Here is a 15,649-nt window from a genome sequence, read left to right on the forward strand (position 1 = left end):
ACTATTTCCACCCTCTCCACAGCCTTGCTTTTGCTCATGTGGCTGCTCTTGGGGACTGGAGGAGATGCTTCCCACCCTGCCCTCCCTTTCCTGTGCCTGTCCCATTTACAGGGTGCCTCAGCTCGGGATGGAAGTGATTTGGCAACCCATGAGGTGAAGACAAGCCTGCCGCCCCTGCAGAGAGGGCTGCTGGTGCCATGGTGGCTTGGAGCATCTCCTTTTAGCTCAGTGGTGGTTTTTATTTGCTTTTGATGACTGTTTGTTACTTTTGTCCTGAACACTGAAATTCTTGCTAGGCCATTTTCCCAGAAACTTCCCCAATGAGTTGAATCACAGTGGGGAAAGCTGCAGTGTTTATTTTTTTCCTCAGAATTAATTTGTTTACATGGTAAGGAAAGTTCTGTTCATAATGCCTTTTTGGGTAGGAAAGAAGGGAAATACACACTGATTCTAAGAAATTTAAGTTCTGCCTGTGCTGCTTGCTTTCAGCAGGCTAACCACTTCCAACAGCCAGCCTGGGTGCTGGTGAGCTGCAACACCTCCCTCATGTGCTGCTAATGGCCTGGTGCTACCAGGACCCCCAAAAAGACATGGGTAGAGGTGTTGCTCCTCAGCAGTCATTGCTTCCACGTGTGTGTAACTGGCTTAAAAACCACCTTCTGTATCCCAGCAGCCCTGTTCCCTCCTCCATCCCCCTTACAGCCCTCAGCTGGGCTCCTCAACTGGGCACGGGTGTCTGTGCCTGCCTGCCCATTCTGTGAGGCGAGGCCGGGGCTGCCCCATGCTGGCTCTAGCAGCCCTACCACAGGGCCTGGCTGAGCCCCTCGGCCACAGGTGGGCTCCTTGGGGAGAGCAGAGCTCAGGAAGGGCCAAACGCTGCCTGGCAGTGAGGAAAGGAGTGCGAGAAGCAGCCCTGCGAGCAGCTGTGGGAGGAGGTGCTCCAGGCGCCCAGCAGAGCTTGCCCTGCAGCCCCTGGAGAGCCCAGGCTGGAGCAGGGGAGAGGTGTGAGGAGGAAGGGGCAGCACAGAGGAGCTGCTGGGGAGTGACCACAGCCCCGCTCCCTTGCCCAATGCTGAGGTAAAGCCAGGGGCCATGCTGTGTTCCGCAGGGGTGAGAATGTGGGGGGGCTGGAGATGGGACATGTTGGGGTTTGCAGGGAGCTGGCCAGCCCTGTTTTTGGGGAGGGGATACTGCAGCAGTCTTTACTTCTAGGGTGTCCCTTCAAGGTCAGGGTTGAGATGCTTTAGGGGGGAGAAACAGCTGCCTAGGCAGTAATTTGAGTGAATAAAGTGAAATTTTATCTGTTTTTCAGTCTGCAGGGTCCCCAAACCGACACACATGCAACAGGCCTGCTTCACCAGAGGGCTTCACCAGTGTCCTGGGTGTGTGGCTGCAAAAACATGGCTTGCTGCAAACTCACTCGCTCAGCTACCATAAACTTGGTGGGATGCAATTTTTAGGCCTATCCTGTGGTCAGGTCTGGTAGCTTTTTGGCAAAGGAGAATTTGGGCCTGTGATTCTTAGGAGGGTCCAACCCCCTGAGTGTGTAATGTGTGGCCAGTGCTAGAAAGGGAGAGGGGAGAAATAAGGTAGTCAGAAATAAGGAAGTGCAGCTAGTTTCATATACTGAATTAGACTGTTTTCAAACCTGATAAAATTTTACTTGTGTTTCAGATTGTGGTTGGCTGGAGATTGAAGAGAAAAACACTTCCATATTAAAGGTATGGTTGTAAATTTAATCTGGTCAGCACTGCACTTAGAAATGTTGGTCACATCTGTTTGTACCTGAGCTAGTTGCTGATTAGGATGTCAGGATAAAGGATTCACCTCATTGTAGCTGAGAAAGGAGGTTTCAATACACATTAGGAAGTAAATACACATTAGGAAGTATACAGTACATGTTAATGTCTATCTTTCACTAGTGAAAGATATGAAGATATGTTGTACGGAACAGAGTGAATTTGATTGTCTCGTGTGTGTGTAAATTAGTGTAAACGTGGTGCCAGTAGCCTCCAAGAACATTCCAAAGCTTCTTACGCTGTAGCTTGAAATGTTCATACTATCCACAGCTGCCCTAAGATGACTGCTTAAAAGCAAAAAGGGCTCCAGACACCCTATGCAGAAAAAAATGGTCAGCTCTAAGACTGGCTGGAAATAATTTTTATGCCCATAGGAGTGGGCTGCTGACTGTGTGCTGATCCTTGACGTGCTATGTTTTTTTTATTGGGCAGTGCTGAGAGGGTGGTAGCTGCCTCCATAGCAAAGGAAGGTGCTCTGAGCTGTGGGGCAAGAGGAGAAATGGCTGTACTGTTGCCCAGGCTCTTTACTAGTCCAAATTCTTCTCCTGATAGAAAGGAAAGCAAGCAGAGCCTAACTGTGGGTCACTTTTTGTGGATGCATACTGTTGAACAGTATGCAGGTGATAGGATACAAATGCCTGGAAGGGTTAAAATATAGCTTCTGACTTGGAAGTCCACAGCATAACGCATTATTAGCATTCTGTTTGACTGCAATCATGAAATAGATGTGAAGAAACTTCTTCAATGTACAACAAAATGAATAAGGATATCTTACTTAGAGTTAGGTTTCTTAAAGAAACATGCCCTATCCAAAGCATGTGTCTGCTTTCCCCTTCAAAGAAACTTCTGGGGCCTCTGTGCAGTTTCCTCTAGACCTGGAAGCACAGCAGCAGTCTCAAAAGCTCTGACAAATTTTGTGAGAGCAGTTGCGTGTGGAGAGAGGATGTTATGGTTGGTAACTACCTGGCTGTATCCTGCTTGGCTAATTGGGGTGCAAAGGGGTGCAGACTAGCTGGAGTATATCCTGCCCCTTGCTGGCGGTAGTATCACAAGGGCAGGTGGTGAAGTTTGGGAGAAGGTCCAAGTCTGTAGGAAACAAAGCTTTGTTCCTTCTACTACTGTTATGAAACAGATTTTATTTTCCCCAGTGACTTAGAAAATGGCTTTTTTTTTTTTTAAAAAAAAAAATTATCAGCACCCATTGTATTGCAGTTTGTGGATGATGAAGGTCAGGGTTCTGTGATGCTCTTGTGTGTTTGGCTGCCCTCAGTTCTTTTCTTTTGAACTCACCACGACTTGCACCAGCAGTCTCTGTATTTCCTGATACAAATGGATGCAACAGTTCATCTTCAGAGTAAATATCACTTATTTTATTAGCAATAATAAGAGTCTTGAATCTTTTACTAGGATTTTTTTTTTTTCAGTTACCAGAAAACTGAACTCTTGCTACCCCAGAAATTTGAGCCTAGGGAGTTCAGTGGTTAGTATATGACTACTCTAGGGGAACAAAAGGTACCTTTCCAATTAAAGTTAATAGAGGGATAACTTCAGACACACAAAAGGAAAAAAAGACACCTATAAGTCATGGTGAGTTCAAAAGGAAAGAATTAAGGTAGACACACAAAGCATCATGGGAAGTGCTATTCAAGCTACCATGTCAAAAAGGCTGATTAACAGCAGTTCCAAGTCTACCTGATCACCAGGGAGTCTTACTGATAAAAATTATTTCCCCTCCAGAGAGAAGAATCTCCCTGAACTGAACAAATGTGTCACTTTTGAATAAGGATTCATGAAAAGGCAGAGAAGGAGAAGAAAAAAAGAATAAAGGTAGGCATTCACCAAAAGATCTGAAATTTTAACTTGTGACTGTTTATCAGTCTTTAAGTTCTGAATGAAACTGCAAGTCATACGTCAGTGAATGAGATTCAGATCATTAGCTTTGCATTTCTTTTTTTGTTAAAAATGGCTGTTTGCAGATAAAATTTGCTAGAGTTGGTTGTAATTGCAATCAGGGAAATCTAATGGTTTTGTTTGATGTGCTGCTTAGACCTTTCAGGCTGTAAGACTTTTCAGAGGAATCTTTTAAAGATACTGATTGAATTCTAGAGTTACTGAGTGCAATTCAGTAGTTTTTGCTGTGTGTAGAAGCTGGACTAGATGAGTGTAATGTTGAATTCTAGATGTGAAATTATTTCATGTCACTAATGAATTGTTATTTTTTCCCCTATTTTATTTCTGTTATTTTTAATACTTTGAACTGTACAGGAGGAAAAAAAAATGAAAGATTTAGCTGTTGAAATGTCTTTTGGTGAGCATGATGTTACACAAATGCCAGGAAGTCTTTTGTTTTACCTTAATCTGTTATTTGACACTTTGTAATACTCATGTATGTTTACATCATGTATTGGGGAGGAATTCTCTTTGAATCACCTTTTTATGTTTGAGTTGCTCTTCAGCCTTCTGTATACCTGTAGTTTGTTCTTCCATTTGTGGAGATGTGGAATGGGTTAGAGAACAGGATTGCCACGGATACTGGCCAATATGATTGGTCAGATGCAGTCCGACATGAAAATGTAGGCATGTGAGATATGTTGGGTAGGGTGGAATTGTAATGGTGGAATTACAGTGAACCGTGTTTGAGCTACTTTCTCTAAGCTACCACAGCAGACATGTTTTAGATATGTCCAATGCTTTGATGTTAACTGAAATTTAGGGAAAGTTTTGCAACTAATATAGTAAGCTCTGCTGGACTGCAGCAGCCTGTTTGAGATAACAAACAGGAGCAGTGGGTTCTTTGACTGCAGCTGGACAGTCCTGGCTGTGCTATCTGGGCGGAGGTAGGATGACTTACTGAATTTCAGTCAGTTGTGAGAAGCTTCATTCTGTATGAAAAATAAATTCATGCTGTTCACCTGCAAAATGGAGGCAGTAGGGGTCTTTAAGTAGCATACAGGGACCTGCTAATGAGCAATATTTTCTCTGGTAAGGTGAAATAAAGATTTTGCCTAGATGGCTGTATATTCTAGATGAAATATTGCCCTCTGAGAAATCACTAAGAGTTTTTCCTCTTTTGTCTAGGTCAGCATTTTGAAAACCAATGGCTAGTGAGTTTTGCACTACAGTTGTGATACTTCGTGAAACACAAGTTCTAAAACTGCTCATGTTATTATATTTTTGTAAATGAGTTATTACTTATGTTCTCATATTTCTTTTTACTTGAAGTATTATGTGCTGCTATTACTAGCATTCAAATGTTAGAGTGGGCTTTTGTTAGCTCATTTCCTGATTCTGTTGTTCTTAACACCTCAGAGGGCTGTAGAATATGAACGTTTTAATTCCATCTTTCAGCATCTTGTAATTTATCCATAATGACATTGTAAAAATGCAGAGTGGTCTAAGTGTATTACAAATTTATTCTAAAATGTGTTTATATGTATAGAAATATGTGCACCTGTATAAAAGATTAAATTCAACAACATATATTATACTTCATTTTGCATCATATTATATGGTAGATTTAATTAAAACCTAAGAAAATTTATATGTAGAGCTAAAAAGTATGTGTATGTTCAAATAGATATTGCATGCAATTATCTGAGAAACATATTTGTTTAATCGCTATATGCACTTGCTATTGCCCCATCCAAATGAGTTGCGTTTAGCATTTAGTAACAGAAAAGGAAGATTATTGTAATTTTCTCCATTTGACTATAGAATGCTGCCACCTGGAAAGCATTTATATGCTTTAAGTTCATAATTACTAGGCAAGTTATTCAAAAGGGATCTATTCCGTTTGTGTTTATTTCCACTCTTGGTATTAATGTTTGTTTGAATGGGAATTGGTCCTCCTTTGGGAAGAGAAGAGAACCATCTCTCTGCATCCAGTGTGAGTACATCACTGTAGCAAGCTCTAGCTCAGGAAGAGCTTGGATATGTCACTGAGCTCTCCAGTGTTCAGCTGCATGACTGGGGCCCCACAGCAGTCTGGGGACTCCTCAGTTGTTTGTCTCTTATTTAAGAAAGCATTGTAGGCCTCTGGTGCTTGTTGGCTTTCATGCAAAAGTCTCTGTCACTGCTCTAGTAAGCAATTTTAAAATGTAAGCCTGTTTCGGGGGTTCTGTTTGAACGAAAATGACAAGCACGTTTAGTAAATCAGGCTTTTTTGGTGGATGAGGTGACAGAATGCCTCAAATATAATCAATTATTGGATGACTTAACATCAGTAATTTCAGCACGGTGTAACGTGTTTGATATCATTCTCAAATGCATTGTAAGGTGGGAATAGTTTCTGCTGAATGAAGAATTTCTTTACTACAATAGGAAGAGGTTAGGAGAAGATAAGTTGACGTTAAAGGAAAACATTCTTTTTGGTGGAGTAAAACTAGCTCCACTTGTTATTTGCTTTAAAAATGTCACTGGTTTCCTCCCCATAAAAATCTCTGTTCCTGAGAATTTCCCAGCTGGAGAGTTTTTATTCTTACAAATACAGATTTCCTTCTTAACACATTTAACTTCCATCTTTTTCCCTTGAACTTTAAAAATAAAGATACTGTTTTAACTTCTCTATATTGCTCTAAGCGAATCTGCACCTTTCTTGGTGGGGAGATTTCCCCCCCGAGCTTCTTGGATTCTGTGTTGTCTTACACAGAAATGCTTTTGCTAGAAATAATCAACGTCTTTGTCATTTAGATTATTTGTTCTATCAAGTTAATTTGTTCTGTATCTTTTTGAACAAACTTGGCCAAACCATCATTCATGCTGTTTCTAAAACGTGGACTATCTTTCTTGAATGTATGGCAGCTCTGTCCTTTGTCCCACTGAAGTCTTTCTTGTTACATTTGCCTCCAATGAGGTGTCTTTAGGGAAAATTGCTGTTGGTTTCCCACATAAGGAGCAATGTAATTATGCTGGTTCTATGCTCTGTGTCTCCTTCCAACTTGAGTTTACCCATCTGTCATTTTCACTCTTTGCAGCAGAAACATGTCTTTCTCATAGAAAGTTACTTAGGGCAGGTTGTACCCAATGCTCAGAATAATTATTGATTTGTTAATTATGTTCTGGGGAGTTCACCCAGGGGAAGTGCTTCTTCCAAAGTCTCTAATCAAGGACGTGCTGATGACACAAAGCTGGGATTTGTCAGTATGAAAGGGGGGTTGGGATCATGCACAGAATGAGGGCTACAAATGGGATCAAACTGATGAGCACAGAAGATAATGTCATGCATTTGGGGACTATTACTGACACCTGCTGCTTGAAGCTGGGAGGTCTGGAAATGACAGAGAAACAAACACTCATGAGCTGACTCAACTGTGAAGATGTGCAAGAGGTGACTGCAATCCTAGGATGTCTCTGGAACAATACTTCCAGATAGGGAAGTACTACTGGCATCATACAATGTTCATTAATGAGACCTTGTTTAAGACCCTGTGTATAGTTTTCATTAATCGTATTCAAGACAGATGACCTGAAACTGAAACTTGCCTAGCCAAGGATATTGGGATAATCAATCAATATTGGGAAAATGGATGAGTTGTTTTATAAGCAAAGGCTAGAAAAAGTAAGCTTGCCTGACTCAGCAAGGGAAGACCTTAGAGCATGTGTGTATATAGATATATATTTTTCTCTAAATACATCATGGCAGAAAGTAACTTTTTATACTGAAGCTCTGTATTGGCAGAGGAACAGAGGGACATAAACTGGCAAGGACTACATCTAGGTTAGGGTTAAGAAATGAGCTTTTGACTGTGAAAGCAGTCAAACTCTGAACAGACACTGTAGTGGGGGGTGCAAGATGTAGCAGAAGTGAAGATGAAACTTGGTAAGTTTTTATAAAAGATTATCTATAGCAAAGCTGCTTCTGGGAGCCAGGGATCAGACTCAGCCAGGTGATCATCCTAGGTTTATGGCCGTTACAGCCTGCAGATGTCACTTCTTTTATTTGCACTTGTTTTAAAAACACTGTAGCAAGTACATCTCAAATAGGATTTGAACACAGACATTCTTAGTTTTAGTGTCACTTAAAATAGACTTATGGGGGTGTTTTTTGTTAACAGGAAAGTAGGCTTATATCCAATCAAAATGGGGATACCAGTTGTGGTGTACTTCATTTTGCAAAAAATGCCGTCTTCTGGAGAAATCTTTTTTTCCTAAGATATTTAGTAGAGAGTCTATTTGTACTTGAGTCATTGTCCCAAATATACAAGCTGTTTGCAGATAGCAGGATGGGTTTGTAACTCAGGTTACCTACCAACACCAAACAAATTTTCCACCCGTATCTTGATGTGGGGTTTGAAGCAGCTGCTTTTTAAATCATATTAGCTCAGCTAACCGAACTCAACTAAAACTCTGCTTTTCTAAAATTGAGCCATAGGTGTTAAAATGTTTCTATTCAAACCATCTCTGTGTGCTAATTCACTCAGTTGAACTGGTTTGGTTAAATAAAGCAGATTTTATTACTGACATACATTTCCAGCCCTTTAAATATCATCCACAATCTGATAGAAGCTAAATAAAAACTACTGAAAAAAATCTGAACAACAAACTTTTTTAAAAAAAAAATCCTCATGATTTATATATTTGTCTAAAACAAACTGCTGGGTTTATCTATATAAGGCTTTAACTCCTCTTAAATAAAGGATGAATAGTGTTGACTTCACTGTTGGACCAATCTATTGCAAGTGAAAGGAGATGGGGATGCAAGACACTTTCCAGCTACTTCTATCAGAGGACCTAATGAAAGGAGAAAACCATAATAAGAGTCATAAAAATATTCTCCTCCCATGCGCTCTAAAAGGATGAGTTTGGCATTTGATGGGATGCCAATGTGCTGCAAGTGTTGACTGCTGTTCTTTAAAGCCTTATAAAGAAACAAAACTAACAAAAGACACTACAGACAATATTGCAGCAATGAGTGTTTCTTGGATGTCAAACACCTCCCAGCCCACAGCACTTTGATCTCAGGAACAAACCATAAAGAACAAATAGAGTAATTTTTCTTACGTGCTAACATTTAACAGTGAGGTTGACGAACTTCTGGAAAACCAGCATAATGGGCATGCCTTTTCCATTTGTTAAATTGTTTTGACAAGGGCATATTTCATTTAAAGAGGCTGTTTTCTATTCCTTCCCTTTTTGGTCTCTGAAAAAATAAGAGGAACCAATATAGAACTTCACAGCACAGATCAGCTCACCTTCCACATGAGCCAAGTAGAAAAAAAAAAGCATCCCTTAAATGCTCTTTTTTGAGGGGGTGGGGAGGGGGCTTGGAACAGGGAAGTGAGAGGAGTGCACAGACAGCATAGCAAGGTATTTGTGAGCTTTGGCTCAGTCAGCCTTTTCATTGAAAGCCTCCGTTTCCATTAAACAAGCCAAAGAACATGTATAAAATATATTAGTACACACTGTGTATGTTAGGGATGGGAGCAGTGGCTCAGAAACTATCAAAACCCCTCTAATGCACTCCCAGAACTAGACACAAGTGATCGGGGGGGTTCTAATGTGCCTGGTTAGTATTTACCATCCACAAAAGAGGTGCTGCTTTTACGCTATCATGTCTCTGCCCTTTCATGTTTCATTAGGAATTGAAACCCCCAAAGAGGAGAGGGTTTCCTCCTGCATTGCCAGTCCATCTCCCTTTGCAGCATGCTGTTACGCTCCCCCAGTCCCTGCTCTTTTCCCTGTTTGTGAACTTAGGGCTTTGGTCTGTTTGGTAGGCATAGAGGCTTTCGGTTAGTTAAAACTCAGGCTCTATTCACAGATTCTTCTGAGATTCATTTTGCTAGCATCTCTCTGTCTTGCATCTCTCTGTCTTCCTAGACACTAAATATGTTTTTTTTCAGGGGCAGCTTAACATGCTAGAGTAAGAGACTCCAGGAGTCTTGACTTCTTGGAGCTACAAGTTCCAATTTTGACAGGATTTACCTTTCACTGAAGAGATGCTGATCTGTACGACTCATAGTGGGAAACCTTAGCCTGTCCAGGGCTCGTCTGCTATGTCTGAGTGGATGCTGGCAGTCTCTGGGCATAAGGGTCTGGGTTTGCCCCACTGATTTCATTCTTTCCGCTGTCCGCAGTGTGATGTCTGTGTTTCAGCAGCTCTGTGAGAGACCCTGTCTCTGACTTCAGGTAGACCTTACCTTTTGCCTGAGAGATTCTATCCTCTCCATGTTATGCAGGCAACCTAATCAACCAATTTCTGCTCTCAGTGGGTTTATTTTTTTTCTGGATCTGTTTGTGCTGCTGGACAGGGTTGCTGGCTGCAGCTGGTATCATGCATGGGACTGAGGTCACAGAATTGCAGGGTTTGGAAGGGACCTCCAGAGATCATCAGGTCCAACCCCCCTGCTAAAGCAGGTTCCCTGGAGAGGCTGCCCAGGTAGGCGTCCAGGTTGGCCTTGAGTATCTCCAGAGAAGGAGACTCCACAACCTCCCTGGGCAGCCTGTTCCAGTGCTCCGTCACTCTCACTGTGAAGAAGTTCTTTCGCATGTCAGTGCAGAACTTCCTGTGCTCCTTTTTGTGGCCATTGCCCTTGTCCTGTCCCCACAAACCACTGAAAATAGGTTGGCCAAATCCCTCTGTCTCCCACACTTAAGATATTTGTAAACATTAATGAGACCCCTCTCAGTCTTCTCTTCTCCAGGATGAACAGACCCAGGTCTCTCAGCCTTTCTTCATAGGGAAGATGCTACAGGCCCCGTATCATTGTTGCCCTCTGCTGGACTCTTTCCAGGAGATCCCTGTCTGTTTTGTACTGGGGAGCCCAGAACTGGACACAGTACTCCAGGTGAGGCCTGACCAGGGCAGAGTAGAGGGGGAGGATCACCTCCCTTGGCCTGCTGGCCACGCTCCTTTTATTGCACGCCAGGATCCCATTGGCCCTCTTGGCCACCAGGGCACACTGCTGGATCATGGTCAGCCTGTCGTCCACCAGGACCCCCAGGTCCTTCTCCTCAGAGCTCCTCTCCAGCAGGTCATCCCCCAGCCTGTACTGATACTTCTGGATGTTCCTTCCCAGGTGCAGGACTCTACACTTGCTCTTGTTAAACCTCATTTGGTTTCTTCCTGCCCATCGCTCCAGATCTCGCTGAGTGGCAGCACAGCCTTCTGGCGTGTCAGCCACTCCTCCGAGCTTTGTGTCAGCGTACTTGCTGAGGGCAGACACTATTCCCTCATCAAGGTCATCGATGAAGATGCTGAACAAGACCGGACCCAGCACCGACCCCTGGGGAACACCGCTAGTCACAGGTCTCCAGCTGGACTCTGTGCCACCAATCACCACCCTCTGAGCTCGGCCAGTCAGCCAGTTCTCAACCCACCTTACTGTCCCCTCCTCTATCCCACACTTTCTCAGCTTTGCTAGCAGGATGTTGTGGGAGACAGTATCAAAAGCCTTGCTAAAGTCAAGGTAGATGATATCCACTGCTCTCCCTTTATCTACCGAGCTGGTGATGTTACGTCTCTTTCAGATCCGTGAGCAGAACTGTGATCTGTTTCTTGCAAAACAAGCCATTCTGCAAAGATTTTGTACTTACAAGATGTAAGGTAGCAAGGCCAATTCTTCCCAGTTCGGCATACCCTTTCACTTTTATTGTAAAACTTAATTACAGGCGGTTGGACGCTTGCAGTTGCACGTCTGCAGTTGCACATTTCGATGCAAGTGTTTTACCATTCCTGACTTGTTCTGCCTAGGGGAAGTGGTGGCTGATGTGGGAAAAAAGAAGGTTCTGCTGGAGGCAAACCTGCTCAAAAGACTGTTTTTTTTTCTGACTTCTGAAACTGCTTTCTGTCTCATGGCAGATGATCTCAATGGAGCGCAACATCTGCACATAAACCTCCTCTCTTCCATTTCTTATGCAAACAGAATACCGAAATGACTGGTTAGGAAACAAATACTAAAAATACCCATAGTTAATTTCCTCTTAAGCTTTGACTTGACATAGCTTTTGGGCAAGTAAAGAGAAATTATGCACAACATGATGAATTTCTTGATTTTTTTTTTTTTACGTGATTGACTGAAATAGTTTCTGGAAATCACTTAAGGCTTCCATAGTTACTACATCAATTGAAATGCTGCCATTTTAGTCCAAGGGACCTAAACTCTATCAGAAAGTCAATTTTGCTTAAAGATTTGTCCTGTGGCTTCTTTCCAGAAGGGAGTATTTTATGACTTCTTTAAGATTTTCCAGCGTGGATCTTTAGCGGACACGAAAGCAAGCTGAAGCCTGTGAAACTTTACCTCAGTCACATTACTGCAGTAGGTGTAGGCTTAACTACACCTCTAGGCACAGAACTGGTACGCACAGGTAACGAGCAGGAGGCACAGATGGCACGTAAAAGTTATTGAGGGAACATCTACAGTTTGACATGATGTCTGGTCGTGCTCTGGGTGCACTGCAGCACTACCTCTGCCTGGGAAGCCATGCCTTTACCTTCGCCTCCCGTGACCTCAGCACCCTCAGCAAGTCTGTGGGTGACACCAAGCTGTGTGGTGTGATTATGGCACTGGTGAGAAGGGATGCCCTCCAGAGAGGTGGGCCTGTGTGAACAATGTGCAGTTTAACAAAGCCGAGTCCAAGGCCCTGCAGCTGGGTCAGGGCAATTCCAAACACAAATACAGGTTGGGTGATAGAGAGCAGCCCTGTGGAGAAGGACTTGGTGGTACTGGTGGATCAAAAGCTCCACGTGTGCTTGCAGCCCAGAAGGCCAACTGTAACCTGGGCTGCATCAAAAGCAGAATGGCCAGCAGGTTGAGGGAGGGGATTGTCCCCCTCTGCTCTGCTCTTGTGAGACCACACCTGGAGTGCTGTGTTCAGCTCTGGAGCCCCCACGGAAGAAGGACATGGACCTGTAAGAGAGGGTCCAGAGGAGAGACATGAAAATGATTAGATTTATGGAGCACCTCTCCTATGAAGAAAGGGTAAGAGGGTTGAGTTCTTTAGCCTAGAGATCAGAAGGCTCCAGGAAGACATTACAGAGACCTTCCAGTACCTAAAGGGGGCCTACAGGATAGCTGGGGAGGGACTGTTGGGTGGGGTGATAGGACAAAGAGCAATGGCTTTAAACTAAAAAAGGGGAAATTCAGATTAGATGTTAAGATATACTAGATATTTAGATGTTAGATTAAGATATTAGATATTAAGATATATTAGATATTATCTCTACTCAGGATGGTGAGGCCCTGGAACAGGCCACCCAGAGAAAGCTGTTGATGCCCCATCCCTGGAGATGTTCAAGGCCAGGCTGGATGGGGCTTTGGGCACCCTGGTCTGGTGGGAGGTGTCCCTGCTCATGGCAGGGGTTTGGAACTGGGTGGTCTTTAAGGTCCCTTCCAACCCAAACCATTCTGTGACTCTGATTCTGTGATGAACAACCCAAAAACCAAGAAAAGTCTCCAGCAGGTACAGATCTTTACAGCTACAGTGATTTGCTGCCACATTAATAACCTGTTTCAGTTAATGGCACTAATTTGATTACTATTGATAGAATTAACAACTTCCATAAACTTCAAAGCAAGAAGTACTTAACATTTAAATATGTCAAAACTCTATCCCATGGGGTGTGCTGTTAGATGTTTCAGCGAACAAACTGTGGGCACCTTTCAGTTCCCTCAGCCCGTGGTTATTTAGACAAGACGTGATGTGCAGCACAAGGAGTCTCGCGCTGCCTGTGAGCTGCTGCAGCTGTGGGAGAGAGCCAGGCAGCCTGGAAAGCACCTTGCCCTGTTTAAAGCTGCCTGTGGAGTGACTTATCCATCCCGTCTGAAACATTCCTTTGGAGAAAATCTCTTGGAATAAGTAAACACTTGGAGAGGGATTTCCCATTTTTGTAGGCCAACTTACCCCCACAGCAGGGGCTGTCTCTCTGTGTGGCTTGTTGCCTAGCTGGTGTCCGTGTCCCCCCGGCGCCCAAACACTGCTGTGCCGCAGTCTGAAATGTAAATGCCAGTGAGTGGTGCCACTGCCCTGCCGCAGGGCTGTGGTGGACTCCACCCAAGCCCAGCAGGAGGGCTGGCCATCAGGATATGTGGCAGCATCGCCCAGCCTGTGGCACGTAGGGGCAGCCTTGCTGCCTTTTGCTAGGGGTTCTGGGGCAGGGAGGGATCTTTGTACAACCGCAGTGGCTCTTCCACCTAGTCTGCGACAAGCTCCCTCTTGGTGCACATTTTGTATGCAACTCCCTGGGTGATGACTCTGCCTTTTCCCCCATGGTCACAAGTCTCTTTCCTACACGTGTTCTCCAAGAGGCAGGTCAGCAGCGTGAAGAGTGAGCGGAGCCCCGTGCAGAGGGCTCGGTTACAGATTTGCTGACTACTTCCCTGACAAAAGGCTTCCAGCCGCTTGCATGGAGGAGCTGTGGGTAACAGCCATGGGCTTTGCAGAAGGCTTTAATTAGGAACATTGCTGCTTGAGTGTCTGTCTTCTTCAAAACACGGGAATTTCTTCATAATACAATTTTAACTTTTGATGTTAAGACTGCTTTTTCCTTCCAATGAGCAAGGTTAACTGTGTGTTAATGTAGCAGTCATAAATAGGACAACACAACATTGAGCTGTGTTCTTCCCTGGTAGATTTTCTCAAAAATTCTGCATATGTACTCTCCAGGAGCATGAGTCTTTTCTACAGAACGTGGGTCAACAAAATGTAAACTGGTTAGAACTTTGCAGATTTGGCATCCTGCTGTCATTGTGCATTATGGAAAGTCTCCATTCTTCCAGAGGTCCTTGATGGCTGAGATTGGGATCTTACCTGATTGTGGTTGGCCTGAAGCAACTGAGACATGATAACGTTCATTTCTCTGCTTTTCTTCAATGTCTTTTCCACTGTCCTCAGAGAAGCTGTAGTACCCTTAGGCTTCAGAATCACCAGAATGCAAATTGCTCTGAAGCACAGAAGTGTACTTGTTTTCTTCTCCAGACATGACATTTTGCCTGCTTCAGTTTACCCAGGTGTTCTTGTGAGTGCACGGAAATGTATTATTTTGTGTTCACAACTGAGATTCTAATTTCCGAAAGAAACTGATTGATTTGGTAACCTCATTGATTTGGTAACCTCATTTGGGACTGGCAGTGTTAAACTAGACTCAGAGTTGTGCAAAGCCTTGGGCTCATGCAGCATTTTTAGAGGATTCTGGATGTGCAGTTTGCTAGACCAGGGTGAAATACCTTTTAGGTGGGGAACTGTAGCTTGTCATTTTGAACGTGTCGGCTGGTAGTCATATTGCTCTCTCCAGGGTGTTAGGATCATGAGGATTCTTCCTTAACTGCCTGTCCTGATAGCAGGAGAAAAGGGTAAGTCATGCTATTGACGCCTGTGCTGCTTTCTGTCTTTAGAATGAAGGTGCTAGGTGCATACTGTGCCACATGCAAGCTCTGTTGCAAAGCAGTAAACTAAAATAAAGAGGGGCTATATAACTTCTTTTAACAGGATTGAAGAGATCTGTAATAAGCTGCAGAGTAAGTCTTACTTTGTGACTGAAATTGTGCCTTTTTCCCTAGAATTACTTTCCCTTTTAACTAACCATACTAGCTGATGAAATTGAAAGGAAGAAGAGGAAGAAAAGTATATGTAATTTTGAGCAAAGCCACAGCAAAAAATCTGATTGTCCACTTGCAGATAGGCCTGTAGGTATTATTTGGCAGGGCATGTGAGTTGTGGTTTCTTCTAGATAAACTTAATTGATGGGTATCCTCAGCTGCAGCCAGCATCACAGGCACACCACCTCCGTGGCTTCTCAAGGGGAAACACTGTTCCCTCAGAGGAGAGGCATTAGTCAAGCCTGCAGTCTGCCTTCCTACACCTGTAAAACATGGATTATTCTTGCCTTCTGCATTTTGTCTGTCTTATCTCTGACT

General features: G+C 43.6%; 1 long non-coding RNA gene across 1 annotated transcript; it reads left to right on the forward strand.

The window, feature by feature from the left end:
- Positions 1–1,022: 1,022 nt before the first annotated feature.
- On the forward strand, positions 1,023–12,031 carry LOC118162675. Its single transcript, XR_004748560.1, has 4 exons — positions 1,023–1,077; positions 1,675–1,721; positions 3,537–3,626; positions 11,949–12,031. It is a non-coding gene; the product is annotated as an uncharacterized LOC118162675 (long non-coding RNA).
- The last annotated feature ends 3,618 nt before the right edge of the window (positions 12,032–15,649 follow it).

The sequence above is a fragment of the Oxyura jamaicensis genome, chromosome 2, assembly GCF_011077185.1.
Source record: "Oxyura jamaicensis isolate SHBP4307 breed ruddy duck chromosome 2, BPBGC_Ojam_1.0, whole genome shotgun sequence".
NCBI classification, from domain to species: domain Eukaryota; kingdom Metazoa; phylum Chordata; class Aves; order Anseriformes; family Anatidae; genus Oxyura; species Oxyura jamaicensis.